This window comes from Zea mays, chromosome 5, assembly GCF_902167145.1.
Source record: "Zea mays cultivar B73 chromosome 5, Zm-B73-REFERENCE-NAM-5.0, whole genome shotgun sequence".
NCBI classification, from domain to species: Eukaryota; Viridiplantae; Streptophyta; class Magnoliopsida; order Poales; family Poaceae; genus Zea; species Zea mays.
In genome coordinates, this window is record NC_050100.1 from 64,965,290 (window position 1) to 64,987,115 (window position 21,826).

Consider the following 21,826-nt stretch of genomic DNA (forward strand, 5'->3'; position numbering starts at 1 on the left):
ACCTCAAGATCAAGATGTCGGGCCCCAACGGGGTCATCACCGTCGGCCCCACGTACCAACACGCGTACGAGTGCAACGTGGAGTGCGTGGAGTACGCCGAGGCCCTCATCGCCGACCTGGAGAGCCTCTCCAAGGAGGCGCCAGACGTGAAGCGCCATGCCGGCAACTTCGAGCCAGCAGAGACGGTTAAGTCCGTCCCTCTCGACCCCGACAACGACGCCTCCAAGCTGATCCGGATCGGCTCCGAGCTCGACCCCAAATAGGAAGCAGTGCTCGTCGACTTTCTCCGCGCAAACGCCGACGTTTTCGCGTGGAGTCCCTCGGACATGCCTGGCATACCGAGGGATGTCGCCGAGCACTCGCTGGATATCCGAGCTGGAGCCCGACTCGTGAAGCAGCCTCTGCGCCGATTCGACGAAGAAAAGCGCAGAGCCATAGGCGAGGAGATCCACAAGCTAATGGCGGCAGGGTTCATCAAAGAGGTATTCCATTCCGAATGGCTTGCCAACCCTGTGCTTGTGAGAAAGAAAGGAGGGAAATGGCGGATGTGTGTAGACTACACTGGTCTAAACAAAGCATGTCCAAAAGTTCCCTACCCTCTGCCTCGATCAAATCGTGGATTCCACTGCTAGGTGCGAAACCCTGTCTTTCCTCGATGCCTACTCAGGGTATCACCAAATCAGGATGAAAGAGTCCGACCAGCTCATGGCTTCTTTCATCACACCTTTCGGCATGTACTGCTATGTCACCATGCCGTTTGGTTTGAGGAATGCGGGTGCGACATACCAAAGGTGCATGAACCACGTGTTCGGTGAACACATTGGTCGAACGGTCGAGGCTTACGTCGATGACATCGTAGTCAAGACGAGGAAAGCCTCCGACCTCCTTTCCGACCTTGAAGCGACATTCTGGTGTCTCAAGGCGAAAGGCGTGAAACTCAATCCTGAGAAGTGCGTCTTCGGGGTCCCCCGAGGCATACTCTTGGGGTTCATCGTCTCCGAGCAGGGCATCGAGGCCAACCCGGAGAAAATCGCGGCCATCATCAACATGGGGCCCATCAAGGACTTGAAAGGCGTATAGAGGGTCACGGGATGCCTTGCGGCTCTGAGCCGTTTCATCTCGCGCCTTGGCGAAAGAGGCCTGCCTCTGTACCGCCTCTTAAGAAAGGCCGAGTGCTTCGCTTGGACCCCTGAGGCCGATGAAGCCCTCGGGAACCTGAAGGCGCTCCTCACGAACGCGCCCATCTTGGTGCCTCCCGCTGCCGGAGAAGCCCTCTTGATCTACGTCGCCGCTACCACTCAGGTGGTCAACGCCGCGATCGTGGTTGAGAGACGAGAAGAGGGGCATGCATTGCCCGTCCAGAGGCCAGTCTACTTCATTAGTGAGGTACTGTCCGAGACCAAGATCCGCTACCCACAAATTCAGAAGCTGCTGTACGCGGTGATCCTGACGCGGCGGAAGCTGCGACACTACTTCGAGTCTCATCCGGTGACTATGGTGTCATCCTTCCCCCTGGGGGAGATCATCCAGTGCCGAGAGGCCTCGGGTAGGATTGCAAAGTGGGCGGTGGAAATCATGGGCGAGACAATCTCGTTCGCCCCTCGGAAGGCCGTCAAGTCCCAAGTCTTGGCGGACTTTGTGGCTGAATGGGTCGATACCCAGCTCCCAACAGCTCCGATCCAACCGGAACTCTGGACCATGTTTTTCGACGGGTCGCTGATGAAGACAGGGGCAGGCGCGGGCCTGCTCTTCATGTCGCCCCTCGGGAAGCACCTACGCTACGTGCTACGCCTCCACCTCCCGGCGTCCAAAAATGTGGCCGAGTACGAGGCTCTGGTCAACGGGTTGCGCATCGCCATCGAGCTAGGGGTCCGACGCCTCGACGCTCGCGGTGACTCGCAGCTCGTCATCGACCAAGTCATGAAGAACTCCCACTGCCGCGACCCGAAGATGGAAGCCTACTGCGATGAGGTTCGGTGCCTGGAAGATAAGTTCTACGGGCTCGAGCTCAACCACATCGCCCGACGATACAACGAGACTGCGGACAAGCTGGCTAAGATAGCCTCGGGGCCGACAACGGTTCCCCCGAACGTCTTCTCCCGAGACCTACATCAGCCCTCAATCAAGACCGACGACACGCCCGAAGCACCCTCGGCTCAGCCCGAGGCACCCTCGGCCCCCGAGGGTGAGGCACTGCGCGTCGAGGAGGAGCGGAGCGGGGTCACGCCTAATCGAAACTGGCAGGCCCCGTACCTGCAATATCTCCACCAAGGAGAGCTACCCCTCGACCGAGCCGAAGCTCGGCGGTTGGCGCGGCGCGCCAAGTCGTTCATCTTGCTGGGGGACGGGAAGGAGCTCTACCACCGCAGCCCCTCAGGCATCCTCCAGCGATGCATATCCATCACCGAAGGTCAGGAGCTCTTACGAGAAATACACTCGGGGGCTTGCGGTCACCACGCAGCGCCCCGAGCCCTTGTTGGAAACGCCTTCCGGCAAGGTTTCTACTGGCCGACCACGGTGGCCGACGCCACTAGAATTGTCCACACCTGCCAAGGGTGTCAATTCTATGCAAGGCAGACCCACCTACCCGCTCAGGCTCTACAGACGATACCCATCACCTGGCCGTTTGCTGTGTGGGGTCTGGACCTCGTCGGTCCCGTGCAGAAGGCACCCAGGGGCTACACGCACCTGCTGGTCGCCATCGACAAATTCTCCAAGTGGATCGAGGTCCGACCCCTAAGCAGCATCAGGTCCAAACAGGCGGTGGCGTTCTTCACTAACATCATCCACCGCTTTGGGGTCCCGAACTCTATCATCACCGACAACGGCACCCAGTTCACCGGCAGAAAGTTCCTGGACTTCTGCGAGGATCACCACATCCGGGTGGACTGGGCCACCGTGGCTCACCCCATGACGAATGGGCAAGTAGAGCGTGCCAACGGCATGATTCTGCAAGGACTTAAGTCGCGGATCTACAACGACCTCAACAAGTTCGGCAAGCGATGGATGAAGGAACTCCCCTCGGTGGTCTGGAGTCTGAGGACAACGCCAAGCCGAGCCACGGGCTTCACACCGTTCTTTCTAGTCTATGGGGTCGAGGCCATCTTGCCCACAGACTTAGAATACGGTTCCCCGAGGACGAGGGCCTACGACGACCAAAGCAATTGAGCTAACCGAGAAGACTCACTGGACCAGCTGGAAGAGGCTCGGGACATGGCCTTACTACACTCGGTGCGGTACCAGCAGTCCCTGCGACGCTACCACGCCCGAGGGGTTCGGTCCCGAGACCTCCAGGTGGGCGACCTGGTGCTTCGGCTGCGACAAGACGCCCTGGGAAGGGCCGTTCGTCATCGCCAAGGTTCTGAAGCCCAGGACGTACAAGCTGGCCAACAATCAAGGCGAGGTCTACAGCAACGCTTGGAACATCCGACAGCTACGTCGCTTCTACCCTTAAGATGCTTTCAAGTCGTTCGTACACCTCGTTCACATACGAAGTCTAGTCATCAAGGAAGGGTCAGCCTTGCCTCGGCAAAGCCTGACCCTCCCTCGGGGGCTAGAAGGGGGGAACCCCTCTGCGTCAAAATTTTCCTCGGAAAAAGATCTTTTCTGCCAGAATGTCTTTCGTGCTTTTCGACTGCTTCGAAAGTGGGATCCTGAAAACGACGGAGTACACATAAGCAGCCAAGGCTGACCGAGCCGAGGGACTCTTACGCCTTCGGGATACGGATACCTCACTCATCACCTTTTGCGATAAGTAACTCACGCTCGGATAAGTGATTCCGCGGACCGAACAAGTCTTCACGCTCGAAAACTCTTCTGCCGAAACGATTTTTCGGGCCTTCTCGACTATATCGATACTAGAACCCTACGGACGAGTAAGAGTACACGTAAGCGGCAAGGCCGACTGAGCCGAGGGACTCCTACGCCTCCGGGATACGGATACCTCACTCATCACCTTCCATGAAAAGTAACTCTCGCTCGGACAAACAATTCTGTTACCGACAAATAAGTCCAGATACTTGAAACAAGAGGAAAAGAAACGCGACTTTACAACACGACGACAGTGTGTTTGGGCCTCGGCGGCCGCAGAAAACATACGCACACTACAAGGTAAACCGATCATGCAGGCTCGGACCTTGACGGAGGGGGAGCAGCAGCACCCTCGGCGTCAACTACACCTTCGGCGAAGTCCGACCTAGCCTCGGACGGCAACGCGGTCGAAGGATCTTCGCTCTGAAGGACGACATCAGCACCACGCCCGGGCCATCGCCGCCATGGTCTTCTCCAGGAATCCGGCCCGAGCAGACGGCTCGGCCGGCCACCTCGAAGCCTCAGCCAGCTGTCCCCCGAAGACATCAGCCCGGCTCGTGGCCTCGACAACTCAACTCCGGCGCTGGTCCCGCCAGTGGACGGCCCGGCCAGGCTCCGGCCGACGAAGTCTTCTTTTCGAGCCAACTCTGCCTCTGTCCACGCTGACACCGCTACCTCCGGCTTCGGCTCATCGAAGAGCATCCGAGGGTTCCTTTAACTAAGCAAGAGAAGCCTCGGGCAGCAAGGCCGACCGAGCCGAGGGACTCCTACGCCTCCGGGATACGAACACCTCACTCGTCACCTTCGCACGAGGCAACTCACGCTTGGTGAAGCGGTTCAGATAGCCGACAGGCGAGTCTTAGTGCTCGAAATGAGGAAAAAACACGGCTCCGTGCCGAAAATACATACATGTTCAGGCCCCGACAACCACAATGAACAGACACCGGCACTCAAGGTGCCATTACAAACGGAACTCCGGTTCCGCCTCCGCGGGTACGGACAACCCCCCACATCGGAGGGCCCACGGGGCGATAAGGCTCCAGGTGGCCCACCGCCGCCCGCTCCAACAGCAGCGACAACAACCTCTGCTCCAGGTGGCCAGACTGCAACGGCGATGGTCTCAGGGCGGACGCCGCTGCAACAATGCCCTCGCCCGCGTCTCCGCTCGAGGGGCGAGGACAAGCTATCAAAGCCAAAGAGCCGGAGGCCCGGAGCGCGGATGGTGGCGTTGATCCCGTCGGCGACGAGGACTTCTTCAGCCGCCACCGCCTCAGCGCCGACGGCGGGAGCCATCTGCCCACCGGCAGATCCCCACTCGGATCCTCCCGGACGAGCGGAGCACCGACCTCCGCGCAGAAGCGCCGTACCGAGGCAAAGGCAGGACAGCCCCAGAACACGAACGCCGCCCTAGCAGCGCGCGACGTCTTGGGCGGTCCTCCGGTGCGCGAGGCGCGACGACCGCTTTTGCGGCAGGAGGGGACACCGGGAGCCGAGCCAGAGCCAGCTGAGCAAGCAAGCCCAACGCGCTGAAGCTGACGACGCTCGCCGCCGATCAGCCCCGCGTTGTCGAAGTCCGACCCTCCCGCTAGGCCGGTGAGCGCCCTCTCCCTTGAATGCTGAGGGAGAAGGTGACCCACGAACCCGCGCGGGAGGTAGAGCTCCGGCTCAGCCCGGCCTCCGCCCCAGCCAGGATGATGAAGATCCTTGAAGCTGAGGGCGGGACCCAGGCCGCAGCCCGGCTTGCTTCTCCCCACCCAGGAGCTGGTGGTCACCGTCTTGGGTGACCGCCGGCGAGGGGATGCGGCCGGGCTGCCTGATGAAAATCCTTGAAGCCGAACGATGGCTGAAAGGTACCAACTTCCGCGAAGTTGCGTTCCTCCGACGACAAGGCGGAAAGACTGCGAAGTGTTCCCCATTCGGGGGCTCGGAAGGTGGAAATACGCGATGCATGAAGGGAGCGCAAAGACATGGTTGCCTTTCAAGGGGGTCACCCTCCTTTTAAAGGCAACTCTCCCCACTTGCGTCCTCAGCCGTCGCGGGCTGAGTCCTCTCCAACACGCTCCAAGGTCCTCCCCCTACGACACGGGGGCTGGGTCCCACGCGTCATGCAAGCTGGCCAGGGGCAGAAGAAGCCAAACCGCCGCGCGCGGTGCACGCAACTACCCGGCGGTTTCAAGCTTTCCTCCACTTTCGCCCAGACCAGTGGGTGAAACGGCGGACCGCCATGCAGGCGGTATGCGACCGCACCAAGGGGGCGCACCCTTTCGACTTCGATGCATCCAGCATGGAGGCCTAGGCCCACACGTCATGTAACCGGCGTGCCGGTTACTACGTGCGAGAAACTGCACTGCCACTCGCGCCACTACCCTGCCTCCTCGACTGCGGAACTAGTACCGCGACTCGAGGCAACCCTGCGCATGACCCAACAGTGCCAACCAGGCACATCGGTCATGGGCCAGTCAGCCGCAGGAGAAGGCGCGACAGTCGATACGGCCAAAAATGGGCCGGCAGTAATGGCGGTGGCAGGCGAAACGAAAGCAGTGGTCAAGTCGTCAGCCAAGCTCACGTCCCCTCCTGGGACAGCGGGAGAGCCTTCCCCCACGGCGTGAAGACGGTGCGCCCGTGTTCCGTTCCTCGAACGACTCACGCACACGCAACGGCTGCCCCGTGAACCACTCGTCCCGTCGCATTAACTCTGTGGCAGGATAGTCGGCACCTTTGGCGGGCGAAGCAGGCGACGCTTCACCTCCGCCATAATGACGGCGTCAAAAAAGGTGCACCACGTTATTCGATTTCGTATCCTTTTCCTCTTCCTCTTTCTCTCTCTTACAACAGGGACCAGGAATGGGGATACCCCGAAAAGGATCCTTCTCCGCGAAGGAAACGGGCCTCGAGCCCCCCTACTGATCAGAGGTTCGAAGGCTGGCCCCTCGGAGGGGTTCAACAGCCGCCTCAGAGAGCTCGGGCTCCGCGCCCACTACTGGTCAGAGGTTCGAAGGCCGGCCCCTCGGAAGGGTTCAACGGCCGCCTCAGGCCACTCGGGCTCCGCGCCCACTACTGATCAGGGGTTCGTAGGCTGGCCCTCGAAGGGTTCACAGCCGCCTCAGACGCAGAGCGAGGGATGACCCTGGGTACGTTCGATACATAACCAAGGCTCGGGCTACGCTCCCGAGGTACCCTAGGACATTTCCGAGACCAGCGGGAACGATCTTGTAACGAAATCCCATCAGAGGGAGGCATCGAGCCCTCGGACCCCGTCAAAAGGGGACCGGGTCCGGCAGATCACCCGCAGGTACTTTTGGAGCGCGCCTCCGGGCCTCTAGCCGACCCCTAACAAATGGGGCACGGGCGTCCACTCGGATTACCCGTCAGCAGCTCACTGGAGACACCTTGTTCGGCGCCCTCCAAGGGCAACATGGCGCTTTTCCCCCCCTCCTCCTTGCGGAAAGGCGACGCAGGGGCGTATGTAAAAAAGTCGAGTCTGTCCTTGACCGTCCTCTCGCTCTGTGCAGGGGCTCGGGGGCTGCTCTCGCAAACCCGGCTCCGGCCAAACCGTTGACAGCGTCAACATACCAGCCCGAGAACTTGGGACCCGACCGTGCACCCGGGCTATGGCCAGCTCGCATGAGGGAACAACCAGACCGGCCGAAGCATCATGAAACGCATTAAGACCTCGAAGGAGTCAAACCACTCCTCCGAGGCCTCGGGGGCTACACCCGGCGGGTGCGCTCGCGCGCACCTATCGGAACAAAACGCAACCGAGAAAGGCCGGTCCCCTTGCAAAAAAGTGCGACAAAAGCCACCAAGCGAGTATTAACACTCCCTTCGAGGCTCGGGGGCTACTGTCGGGGACCATAATTAGGGGTACCCCCAAGACTCCTAATCTCAGCTGGTAACCCCCATCAGCACAAAGCTGCAAAGGCCTGATGGGTGCGATAAAGCCAAGGCTCGGTCCACTCAAGGGACACGATCTCGCCTCGCCCGACCCAGCCTCGGGCAAGGGCAGCCGACCCCGGAGGATTCACGTCTCGCCCGAGGGCCCCCTTAAGCAACGGACACACCTTCGGCTCGCCCAAGGCCCAGTCTTCGCCAAGAAGCAACCTTGGCCCGATCGCCACGCCGACCGACCATATCGCAGGAGCATTTAATGCAAAGGTGGCCTGACACCTTATCTCGACGCGCACCCTTCAGTCGATAGAGCCGAAGTGACCGCAGTCACTTCGCCGCTCCACTGACCGGCCTGACAAAAGGACAGCGCCGCCTGCGCCGCTTCGACTGCTGTGCCACTCGACAGAGTGAGGCTGACAGCAGCCAAGTCCGGCCTCGAGCGCCATAGGAAGCTCCGCCTTGCCCGACCCCAGGGCTCGGACTCGGGCTCAGCCCCAGAAGACGACGAACTCCGCCTCGCCCGACCCCAGGGCTCGGACTCGGGCTCAGCCCCGGAAGACGACGAACTCCGCCTCGCCCGACCCCAGGGCTCGGACTCGGGCTCAGCCCCGGAAGACGACGAACTCCACCTCGCCCGACCCCAGGGCTCGGACTCGGGCTCGGCCCCGGAAGACGACGAACTCCGCCTCGCCCGACCCCAGGGCTCGGACTCAGCCCTGGCCTCAGCCGACGGTCTCCGCCTCGCCCGACCCAGGGGCTCGGACTCGGGCTCGGCCTCGGAAGACGACGAACTCCACCTCGCCCGACCCCAGGGCTCGGACTTAGCCCTGGCCTCAGCCGACGGTCTCCGCCTCGCCCGACCCAGGGGCTCGGACTCGACCTCAGCCTCGGAAGACAGACTCGACCTCGACCTCGACCTCAGAGGAGCCTCCGCCTCGCCCAACCCAGGGCTCGGACCAACCACGTCACAGGAGGGGCCATCATTACCCTACCCCTAGCTAGCTCAGGCTACGGGGAACAAGACCGACGTCCCATCTGGCTCGCCCCGGTAAACAAGTAATGATGGCGCCCCGCATGCCCCATGACGACGGCGGCTCTCAGCCCCCTTACAGAAGCAAGGAGACGTCAGCAAGGACTCAAGAGCCCCGACAGCTGTCCTTTCGCCAGGCTCCAGCGCTCCTCCGACTGCCACGACATCACACGAACAGGGTGCCAAAACCTCTCCGGCTGCCACGACGGCATGTACTCAGGGCACTAGCTCCTCCCTGCTAGACACGTTAGCACACTGCTACATCTCCCATTGTACACCTGGACCCTCTCCTTGCGCCTATAAAAGGAAGGTCCAGGGCCCTCTTACAGAAGGTTGGCCACGCGGGGAAGGACGGGACGGCGCGCATAAGCCTCTCGCTCTCTCCCACGCGGATGCTTGTAACCCCCTACTGCAAGCGCACCCGACCTGGGCGCGGGACAAACACGAAGGCCGCGGGTTTCCTCTTTCACGCCTGTCTCCCTCCGGCTTTTCCCCCCTTCGCGCTCCGTCTCGCGTCGACCCATCTGGGCTGGGGCACGCGGCGACAATTTACTCGTCGGTCCAGGGACCCCCCGGGGTCGAAACGCCGACAAGTTGGTCAGATTATTATTTAATAGTAGAAAGCCAGGTTTTAGCATTAACCCAAGTTATTAGCTCGATGTACCCTTTCCAAACGGAAAGAATACCACTTACCAGCACCACAGTCATAACCAGAACCATCAACCTCATTGCCACCTGTAAACCAAAATGTCTCTGATCAAGTACCACTAATCACTGGAGCTCCCTTGGCCGCTCATAACCGCGAGCATGGCTGATATATCAGTTTTCAAACAATCTGCAGAGGTTGTGCACTTTACCCACAAGCCGTGATTCCCTTTCTGCCCAGAGATCATGACTCTCCATTGATCACTACCAAGGTGACCCAGCAGGGCATCACTACGTAGCCTTTACAAAGTTTCCCCGGGGCTGTAGCCACCCGTTAGGTTTCCTAAATGCACCGCACTCCTCCCCAAGGGGCGAACCCAAGCTTGGCAGAGCGAGCCGCATACACTGAGCCCCATTGACGGCACAACGGCTAAGCGAACTACACCCCGGATCCTCTAATTATTCAGCTAAGGGCACCCCATTCCACCCTCATGGTTGCACTGTTTTCCCGGGCGGTCATCCAAAGAACAGGTCCTTACGGAGAGGCACTCGAGAAACCGCTCGAGCCCCCTTAAAGGCCACAAGTATAACATCTTAATAAGAGAAGGGAAAACAACGTATCATAGATAATCTCATCATGTTCATTGATTAGAGTGGAGCAATAGCATAAGACTAAGCAATAATAATCCAAGCCAAATAGGTAAACAAGGACATGGATAACAAAGCTAGTAAATCCTTAGGCATAAATGTGTAATGCGGGAGGTGAATTAAAGAATGAATAGGACAGAGATAGGTCAAGGGACACTTGCCTCCACCAACCGACTGCTGCTCAGGGGCTTCTCCTGCTAGTTCTTCGGGCTCTTCAACCGGATCGTTCTCTATGCGAGTGCAAACATACATACATCCATCCATTCAAATTAGGAAACAAACAGTACACCATACAAGAGAACAAGTAGACTAAACGTGCATAGAATATGACATACGATATTGCATTTACCAGGGTCAGAAGGAAACGGGGGGGGGAGGTCTCGCGGGGTTAAAGCTTACGCGAAACGTATCACGGGTAGATGCATAACTAAGCGCTACGTGACTTAATTCTATCGAGTTTCACTAACCAGTATTAGCCACATGCGCTGGTAGAAACATAACCACTTTTAGTAGATCAACATTAAATGAGATAGACGATTAACTATATAAATTAACTAACATAACCAATTTCTAAATTGAGTTTCCTATTTTATTAACACGAACAACGTGATTAGCACACATAAAATATAGGGGGGTAGACGGGCACGTCTGGGGGTAGACGAGGGCACGGCGAGCCGTGCCAAGGCACCGCGCATTACGCGAGCACGCGTGCAAGGCCGCGCGCCACAAGCAGTAGGGTCGAGCTCGAGGCCGCGCCAGGGCCGTCACGACGCGAGCAGGGCACGCCGGGGCGGGCGGGCGAGCACGGAGCACGGGTGGGGCACGGGCGGGGGCCGGGACGAGGGCGGCCGGGGCCGGGCGGACGCGCACGGTGGTGCGGCCGGGACGGGGCCGGGCGGGCGCGGCCGGGGCTGGGGCGGGGCGGGGCGGGCCGGGGGCGGGCGCGGCCGGACCGGGGCGAGGGCGGCCGGAGCCGGGGCGGGGGCGCCATGGCCGGGGAGAGGGAGGGAGGGGGAGAGGAGAGGGAGGAGGGGGGTTACCGTGCAGGGGGGGCGGCGGCGGCGGCGCGCAGGGGAGGGCGGCGGCGGCGGCGCGCAGGGGGAGGGGAGGCGCGGTTAGGGCAGGGAGAGGATGACGGGCGGGGCCCGCAGGGGAGGGGAGAGAAATTTTGGGGGGAGGGGGGCGCGGCTGGGCCGCTTTGGGCCCAAAGTGGGGGCGCGCGCGGGGGGGGGGGGCGAGGTGGGTCGGCCGGGCGGCTGGGCTGCGCGCGGGGGGGGGGGGGGCTGGGCCAAAAAATGGGGAAGGAGGGGGGAGGGGAGAGAGGAAAGGATTTTGCTTTTTTTAATATCTATTTCCTAGATGAACGTGTTTACATTTTCAAACAATTAAAAAGAATGCATGGTTAGGCATGGTGCATCAAGCAAAATAAAATACTTTAGGGTTTTGCTTTACATGGGATCTCAAGCCGAATCCCGCTATAACTTTGGAAAAGATCAAGGTTTAGCGAGGAGAAAAGGGAAAAGGAAAGGGTAACGCCTGAATTTGGTGAGGGAAAAGAAGAAAAAATTCTACCCCCAAATCCAGGGCGTTACAAACCTATCCCCATTAAAAGAATCTCGCCCTCGAGATTCAGGGTTGGCTAGCAAAGAGCTCTGGGTATTTAGCCATCAGATCATCCTCACGCTCCCAGGTTGCTTCTTCCTCTGAATGATGATTCCATCTGACCTTGCACATTCTGATGGTCTTCCTTCGGGTGACTCTGTCTGCAATCTCAAGGATTTGCGCTGGTTTCTCTGTGTAGGTCAAGTCCTCCTGGACTTCAAGACCTTCCACTGGCAACTGCTCTTCCGGCACACGCAAGCACTTCTTCAACTGGGACACATGAAAGACATCATGCACAACAGACAAATTTTCTGGTAGGCTGAGCTAATAGGCCACTTCTCCACGCCTTGTGAGAATCTGGTACGGACCAATATAGCGGGGTGCTAGCTTGCCTTTGACTCCGAACCTTCTGACTCCTCTGATCGGTGACACTTTCAGATAGACGAAGTCTCCGACTTCAAAACTCAGCTCTCTTCTTCTTGTGTCTGCATAGCTTCGTTGCCTTGATTGCGCTATCTTCAGATTCTCTCGGACCATCTTGATGTTCTCTTCAGCTTCAAGAAAAATGTCTGGCCCAAACACCTGCTTTTCTCCAGGCTGATCCCATTGCAACGGAGTCCTACAACTCCTTCCATAGAGCGCCTGAAATGGTGACATCTTCAAGCTGGCCGGGTAACTGTTGTTATAGGAAAACTCTGCATAAGGCAATCTCTTGTCCCATCCGGACTGATCTTGCAACGCGCAGGCTCTCAACATATCTTCAAGGATTTGGTTGGTTCTTTCAGTCTGACCATCTGTCTGTGGATGATAAGATGAACTGAAATTCAGATGTGTGCCCAAGGCTTCATGCAACTGCTGCCAGAAATGAGAGGTGAACTGCGTTCCTCTGTCTGACACTATCTTCTTTGGCACACCATGAAGACAGACGATCCGAGACATGTACAATTCTGCCAATACTGCACTGCTGTAGTTGGTCTTGACAGGTATGAAGTGGGCTGACTTGGTCAAGCGGTCCACCACTACCCAAATAGAATCGTAGCTGGCTCGAGTGCGAGGCAATCCGACTATGAAATCCATCCCGATTTCATCCCATTTCCACTGAGGAATTTGCAACGGTTGCAACAATCCGGCTGGTCTCTGGTGCTCTGCCTTGATCCGTCGACAACTATCACACATAGCCACATGCTCTGCGATTTCCCTCTTCATTCCGTACCACCAGAATTTGTTCTTCAGATCCTGATACATCTTCTCACTACCAGGGTGAATCGAATAGGCTATCTCATGAGCTTCCTTGAGAATCAATTCCCGAATAGATTGGACATTGGGGACGCACAAGCGGTCTTTGAACCATATCACACCTTCTGCATCTTCCCGAAAGTCTTTGCCTCTGCCATCTAGAATCAGTCGCCGGATCTCACTGATCTTCTCATCATTCTTCTGTGCTTCTTTGATTTCCCGCTCCAGGGTAGGTTCCAACTCAACTGTGACTCCTCGCGTGTTGTTTAGAAATCCGAGACTCAACCTGTCAAACTCTTTGGCCAACTCATAAGGCATCGGACGAGCGACCATCAGATTGACTTGGCTCTTTCTGCTCAAAGCATCTGCCACTACGTTCGCTTTGCCTGGATGGTAATGAATCTCCAACTCATAGTCTTTGATCAGCTCTAACCATCTTCGTTGCCTCATATTCAATTCTGACTGAGTGAATATGTACTTCAGACTCTTGTGGTCTGTGTAAACATCACATTTCTGTCCATACAGATAGTGCCTCCATGTCTTCAGTGCGTGAACCACTGCTGCCAACTCTAGATCATGGATTGGGTAATTCTTCTCATGAACCTTCAGCTGTCGGGACGAGTAAGCCACAACTCTTCCCTCTTGCATCGACACACATCCCAAACCAGTGTAGCAAGCATCACAATACACCGAGAAGGGCTTGTGCACATTAGGCAAGACTAAGACAGGCGTTGTAGTCAACTTTTCTTTCAGCGCTTCAAAGGCCTCTTAACATTTCCGGGTCCACTTGAACTCAACCTTGTTGCCTAGCAACGCTGTCATTGGTTTTGCAATCTTCGAAAACCCTTCAATGAATCGCCGATAATATCCGGCCATTCCAATGAAGCTCTTGATTCCTCGAGCATCTGTTGGCGCTTTCCAGTTCAGAATGTCTGCCACTTTCTTCGGATCCAGAGCCAACCCTTCTTTGTTGATTATGTGACCCAAAAACAGGACTTCATTGATCCAGAATTCACACTTGCTCAACTTTGCATACAATTGGTGCTCTCGCAATCTCTGCAATACCATCCTCTAATGACTTGCATGCTCTTCTTCGCTTTGAGAATAAATCAGAATGTCATCAATGAATACCACCACAAACTTATCGAGATAGTCCATGAATACACTGTTCATCAAGTTCATGAAGAAGGCTGGCGCATTGGTCAAACCAAAAGACATCACAGTGAACTCATACAACCCATACTTGGTAATGAATGCCGTCTTCGGAATATTCGAAGGTCGGATCCTGAGCTGATGGTAACCTGACCTCAGATCAATCTTAGAGAACACACTGGCTCCTCTCAACTGGTCGAACAGATCTTCTATTCTGGGCAAAGGGTACTTGTTCTTGATGGTGACCTCATTCAGAGCTCGATAATCGATGCACATCCTTTTGGTGCCATCTTTCTTCTCCACGAATAGGATAGGGGCGGCCCAAGGCGAGGTGCTTGGCCGGATGTAACCTTTCTCTGACAGCTCATCAATCTGCTTCTTAAGTTCAACCAACTCTGGTCCGGATATTCTGTAAGCTCTCTTAAAGATAGGGGCGGTTCCAGGAAGAAGCTCTATGGCAAATTCAACTTTCCGCTCTGGTGGCATACCTGGTAAATCCTTTGGAAACACATCTGGAAACTCAGACACAATCTTGATCCTCTCAATTGGGTCTACTTCACTGCTATCGACAGCCATCTGATAACAACTTCCTTTCTTCGGCTCAGGCGGGACTAACTCGGTCACCACTTCTTCTCCTAGTGGGGACACCAACTTGATTGTCCTCTTATCACAACTGATAATTGCCTGATACTTATCTAGCCAATTCATCCCTAGGATGACATCTATTCCCTGAGTACCCATTACTATGAGGTTAGCGGGAAACGCTATCCCCCTTATTTCCACACTTACATTCAAACAAATGCTATCGGCTCAAATTCTACCACCGGCTGAGTCAATTTGAATGGGGGTTGACATGACAGTTATTGGAAGATTATGTGCTTCTACCCATGATGCAGTAATGAAAGAATGTGTTGCTCCAGTATCAAATAACACTTCTGCAATCTGGGAGTCGACTGGGAACATACCTACTATCATGCCGGGGGTCTCCTGAACTGCTTCAGCCTCCAAGTGGTTCAGTCTCCCTTGGTTATAGCGTGGCTGGGAGCGGTTGCCTGCTCCAGACTGAGACACGTTCTGCTTTGCCGGGGCATTGGGGCCTGATTGCTGCTGGGCTGCCTTCTTCGGACATTGAATCACCTAGTGACCTTGCTCTCTACAGTGGAAACATGCTCTGTTTCCGACCTGAGCTGGTGCTGCCTGACTGTTCTGCTGGGCTGCTGGGGCAGGAAGACGAAGTGCCTGCTGATTCTGCCTCTGAAACTGACCTCCTCCTGACTGATTGTTCTGACGATTCTGATACTGGTGCTGAGGATACTGCCTTTGGAACTGCTGATGCTGCTGAGGTGGACGTTGGTTCTGCCTGAACTGCTGAGGTTGATTGCGTGAGAAACGAGAACGGTTGCTGCTTCCAGGCTGGGGTCCACTGATCTTGCGCTTACGATCCTCCATCTCCTTACGCTTCCTCTCTGTCATGATTGCCCTGTCAATCAGGTGTTGGAATGTCGGGAAGGTGTGATTCATCAGTTGGTACTGCAGAGGATCAACCAAGCCTCTCAGGAAACGGTACTGTCGCTTGGCGTCGGTGTTGACATCTTCAGGAGCATAGCGAGACAACTGCAGAAACCTGTCCCGGTACTCACTGACAGACGATGACCCTTGCTTGAGGGCCAGGAACTCCTCCTTCTTCACTGTCATCAGACCTGCAGGAACATGGTACTGACGAAAGCTACCTCTGAACTATTCCCAGGTGATGGTGTCGGGGTTGGCATGGGTGGCGAGATAAGACTCCCACCATGACTGAGCTGCTCCCCTCAACAGACGGGGACCATACAGGACTTTCTCCCTGTCATCACACTGAGCGGTATGCAACTCCCGCTCCACAGTGCGCAGCCAGTCTTCAGCATCCATGGGGTCAGAAGAATGAGCAAACGTTGGGGGATGACCTCTCATGAATTCAGCACGCTTGTCCCTGGGCATCTGAGGCATCTGAGGCTGAGGTGGTGCCTGCTGCTGCTGCTGCTGAATAGTGGCCAGAGTCTGACCGATGGCTTGAACTGCCTGAGTCTACATCAGAAACATCTGCTCGATGGACATCGGGAGTGGGGCGGCAGCTGCTGTTGCTGGGGCACCTCTTCCTGTTGAGCGGCTTGCTCCTGTTGAGCACGCCTTCCTCCTCTGCGCCTGTTCTCTGACATCTGCAGAATGCAACCACACATCAGAACTGATCCTGCAAATCTTGCAGCATAAGAAAAGAGTATAGAATTCTCCACCACACTGAACAGACGAGCATCTTCACTGATCTCCAACACAGACCACACAACTTCTCAGATAAAGAGGAAAGTGGAATAAAAGGTTTCCCAACTAGATAACTAACTCCATTAACATATAATCCGGTAAACCAAAAATGCAGGGGGTACCCGCACTCTGGTGACAGTCATTACAAAGATCCAAATCAAACATAGTTCATCATGACAAACATAAATGCACAGGATATAGCAAACTACCCTGTCTAACTAAGACTAACTAAGAGCGAGACTAACGCTAAGACTGTAGCTTCTACGTATATATTTTGTATTAATTACAAGATCCAACTCTAACGATCTATGGTTCTAGATTTATCTTGGTCTTGCAGTCGGGATTGCCATAAGACTGGTGTCCACGCCGAGGTGAGCGGTACGGGTGCTGAGTCCTGACGGGAGCGGGGGAACCATCGTCCAGGTGACGACGCTCCGCGCGCTCAGCCCGCAGCAGGGCAATCTCAGCACAAGCCCCACTCAACTCGTCTAGCGCATGGTCTAGCTCCGTGTTTAGCACGGCGGCTAGGTTGACTGCGCTGCTCAACCTAGGATTATCCTCACCGACAGGTGAAACAATCACGCCTCCTGTGCTGCCAGATGGACGGCGGGGGTAATACTTCAGGTTGAGACCGTCAGCTACCCCACCGAGAACCGAGCAGTAGTGCGAAAGCGCACGCCGTGCAGCATCTTGCATGGCCGCCTCAGCTGAGTCCTGCTCAGAGATGGAATAGTGCTCTGAGCAGGCCTCCGCACCCTGGAGACTGTTCTCTGGGCGGCGCACTAAGCAGGTCGCCTCCCAGCGGTCCGGGTAGATCCCGCGACTATGCTGGTAGACCACACAGCGATACTCGATGGACCAAGTACGCCGGTTAAGTGCCCAACGTAGCAGGGTGTCGAGCGCGTCGTGGAAGTGACACCCGCGAGCAGCGTCGCGAGTGATGGGTCGAGCAACCCATCCTTCTGGCTCCTGGTCGGCAGAGAAGTCGGTGTCGTGGCTCAAGCTGTCGTCGCCACCTCCGTCGTCTGGGTCTCCTCCAGCAGCTACTCTAGAGGCTGGGGCGCCCTGTGGTGGTGCAGGGGGCGCCTCCAGAGGAAGCATAGGGGAGCAGCTCCTCACGGACTCTATCTCCTGCTGGAGCGAGAAGGAAGAGCCCTGCTGCTCCTGTCGTCGACGTTCCTGCTCCTCATGCAGGCGGTGGTGCAGCCTCTCCAAGTGACTGGACTGACCGGCCATGGGACGGCGAAGCGGACGCTCCACGAGACGAGAGGGTAAGAAGGGGATGACAGACTTTCGTGCAGTGTGTCTAAGACGAGCCATCTACAAAAGACACTGCAACCAAAAGAGTGAGAACAGAACTAGTATGACCAGCAAGTAATGAACCATAAATAAATGAAGGATTAGAATAAAACATAATTTTCAGCAAGGTATAATATATAGTAGAACATAGGTTTGGTCAATATGACCAACTTTTTAAGGGATATCAAAGTCAAGGCAGGGACAGAGGTCTATATTCCTTAGAACGACCATTCTACTCTAGGTTAGCGGTCCTACTGTCAGCACGGCTTTGATACCACTTATGTCACACCCGGTTTTAGAAGGCAAACCAAATGCGAACCATGTACGTGCCAGGATCAGCAATTCACGTACACAATAGTTACATAACATGGACATCATCACACGGTGCTCAAATAGTATTAAAAAGGGAAATAGTCGATTACATCATATGTCTGAGACATCCACATAGTCTTTACAATAAATCAAAGTGCGGAAAAGAAATGTAGATAAACGCGACCTTCACAGGCAGCCGACTAGGGGTTGCCGCTAACTCACGCCTAGAACTCGTCGTAGTCTTGGAACTCCTGGAAGTCTCCTTCCACAGCTTCATCTTCTCCTGAGCAGTGGTTGCAATGCTGACAACCTGGGGATGGGGGGGTTTGGTGTGTAGAGCAAGGGTGAGTACACATCAACATACTCAGCAAGTATCATGTCTGGCTGTAGTGGACTAGCTTTATGTGGGGATAAGTCAGGCAGTTGCTTTTAGTTGGTCAGATTATTATTTACTAGTAGAAAGCCAGGTTTTAGCATTAACCCAAGTTATTAGCCCGATGTACCCTTTCCAAACGGAAAGAATACCACTTACCAGCACCACAGTCATAACCAGAACCATCAACCTCATTGCCACCAATAAACCAAAATGTCTCTGATCAAGTACCACTAATCACTGGAGCTCCCTTGGCCGCTCATAACCGCGAGCACGGCTGATATATCAGTTTTCAAACACTCTACAGAGGTTGTGCACTTTACCCACAAGCTGTGATTCCCTTTCTGCCCGGAGATCATGACTCTCCATTGATCACTACCAAGGTGACCCAGCAGGGCATCACTACGTAGCCTTTACAAAGTTTCCCCGGGGCTGTAGCCACCCGTTAGGTTTCCTAAATGCACCGCACTCCTCCCCAAGGGGCGAACCCAAGCTTGGCAGAGCGAGCTGCATACACCGAGCCCCATTGACGACACAACGGCTAAGCGAACTACACCCCGAATCCTCTAATTATTCAGCTAAGGGCACCCCATTCCACCCTCATGGTTGCACTGTTTTCCCGGGCGGTCATCCAAAGAACAGGTCCTTACGGAGAGGCACTCGAGAAACCGCTCGAGCCCCCTTAAAGGCCACAAGTATAACATCTTAATAAGAGAAGGGAAAACAACGTATCATAGATAATCTCATCATGTTCATTGATTAGAGTGGAGCAATAGCATAAGACTAAGCAATAATAATCCAAGCCAAATAGGTAAACAAGGACATGGATAACAAAGCTAGTAAATCCTTAGGCATAAATGTGTAATGCGGGAGGTGAATTAAAGAATGAATAGGACAGAGATAGGTCAAGGGACACTTGCCTCCACCAACCGACTGCTGCTCAGGGGCTTCTCCTGCTAGTTCTTCGGGCTCTTCAACCGGATCGTTCTCTATGCGAATGCAAACATACATACATCTATCCATTCAAATTAGGAAACAAACAGTACACCATACAAGAGAACAAGTAGACTAAACGTGCATAGAATATGACATACGATATTGCATTTACCAGGGTCAGAAGGAAACGGGGGGGAGGTCTCGCGGGGTTAAAGCTTACGCGAAACGTATCACGGGTAGATGCATAACTAAGCGCTACGTGACTTTATTCTATCGAGTTTCACTAACCAGTATTAGCCACATGCGCTAGTAGAAACATAACCACTTTTAGTAGATCAACATTAAATGAGATAGACGATTAACTATATGAATTAACTAACGTAACCAATTTCTAAATTGAGTTTCCTATTTTATTAACACGAACAACGTGATTAGCACGCATAAAATATAGGGGGGGTAGACGGGCACGTCTGGGGGTAGACGAGGGCACGGTGAGCCATGCCAAGGCACCGCGCATTACGCGAGCACGCGCGCAAGGCCGCACGCACGCGTCGCGAACTAGCCGTGCGCACGTCGGGGCCGCGCGCTGGCCGAGCTCAAGGCCGCGCGCCACAAGCACGCTGGGCCGAGCTCGAGGCCGCGCCGGGGCCGTCACGACGCGAGTAGGGCACGCCAGGGCGGGCGGGCGTGGCCAGGGGCCGGGGCGGCCGGGGCGGGCGCCATGGCCAGGGCCGGGATGAGGGCGGCCGGGGCCGGGCGGCGCGACCGGGGTCGGGTGAACGCGCACGGGGGTGCGGCCGGGACAGCGCCGGGCGGGCGCGGCCGTGGCGGGGGCGCCATGGCCGGGGAGAGGGAGGGAGGGGGAGCGGAGAGGGAGGAGGGAGGGCTTACCGCGCAGGGGGGGGGCGGCGGCGGCGTGCAGGGGGAGGGGGCGCGGCTGGGCCGCTTTGGGCCCAAAGTGGGGGCGCGAGGGGGGGGGGGCTGGGCCAAAAAATGGGGAAGGAGGGGGGATGGGAGAGAGGAAAGGATTTTCCTTTTTTTTAATATCTATTTCCTAGATGAATGCGTTTACATTTTCAAACAATTAAAAAGAATGCATGGTTCAGCAGTAAGAAAGGATCAAGGTTTGCTTTACATGGGATCTCAAGCCGAATCCCGCTATAACTTTGGAAAAGATCAAGGTTTAGCGAGGAGAAAAGGGAAAAGGAAAGGGTAACACCTGAATTTGGTGAGGGAAAAGAAGAAAAAATTCTACCCCCAAATTCAGGGCGTTACACTAGCATGGAGGACGCTATGAGGGAGCAGTAAGAAAGGTTTCGTGAAGAGCTACGGCAACAACAAATGACATTCCTCCAACAGCAATCAGAGTACATGGCTACTTACAACGCACAGGCGCAACAAGCAATGAACGTAAGTGTCTTATTTATTCTCAACACAGTCGATATTGGTCCTATAACTAATATATTGTATTTGCAATAGTCTTGGTTTCCAGAGCAGGCACAACAGCAACCATTTGTTTTCCCTCAATTTCAGCCGCTGATGCCTCAGTGGGGATTACATGCTCGGCCACCTCCACCTCAGGTGCTTCAATTTAGTTAAGACTTGTCGTTTGTATTAAACTTTCAAATCTTGACTAAACTTATTTTTGTAGGGATCCGGGCTCATGGACCACAACACGCCACCACCGGTGATACCAGCACCAGGAGGAGCTTATGCAGGGGAGGGAGCTACTACAAGAGAGGTTAGTTTGACAAACAATTTATTTGAATACTGGTCATGTAAACACTACCGTTATTAATGTCTTCTTTTTTCTTTAGAATCCAAACCCGTTACACGACTTCGTCAACGAGTTTTTCGCTTCTGTAGGTAGTGGTCACAACTCCAACAACCCCAATATGTGATGTTTTGAGTTGTGTCGAATTCTGTGTTGTAATGGACTTTACGTTGTATGGACTATTTGTTAACTGTGATGTTGTAATGGACTCTAACTTTATGTTGTGGACTATTTGTGAATTGTGCAATTGTAGATTTAATGTTTCTGTCATTTTATTGTGATTATATTGTTGATGAATTGCTGGTTTTATTGTGATTATATTGCTTTTTTGCATTTTTTCATTTTTTCTCTAAAATTATTAATTTTCGGAAGCCTCCTTGGGCCGCCGAAAATAAACGCTTATTTTCGGCTGATTTTTTCTGGCAGCTAGGGACCGCCAAAAATAGGCCTAAAGTCGCCTAAAAGCTCATTGTTAAAATCAAAAGCTGGAATAGCTCAGTTGGTTAGAGCGTGTGGCTGTTAACCACAAGGTCGGAGGTTCAAGCCCTCCTTCTAGCGTTTTTTATATCTTTTTAGATTTTACAAAAAAAATGAACATCATTATTTCTAATATTTTAAATTTTGGTTCTTCTTATTTATTTTCTAAAACTTAAGATGTCTCGTGTACATGTTTTATTTTGCATTCTGCCATCAGTTTTTGGTTTTGTTTATTGGCAACTTTGGATTTTAAATGTGTCGTGGACATGTTCTGGAAACTTTTTTTGTCTCATCTCGTTTCAAATTTTATCACCAATGTACAGTGCTCCAAAAAAATAGATGACCAAAT

The 21,826-nt window shown here is 54.6% G+C and overlaps 1 non-coding gene across 1 annotated transcript; it reads left to right on the forward strand.

The window, feature by feature from the left end:
• Nucleotides 1-21,484: 21,484 nt before the first annotated feature.
• Nucleotides 21,485-21,558, forward strand: TRNAN-GUU (transfer RNA asparagine (anticodon GUU)). Its single transcript has one exon. It is a non-coding gene; the product is annotated as a tRNA-Asn (tRNA).
• The last annotated feature ends 268 nt before the right edge of the window (nucleotides 21,559-21,826 follow it).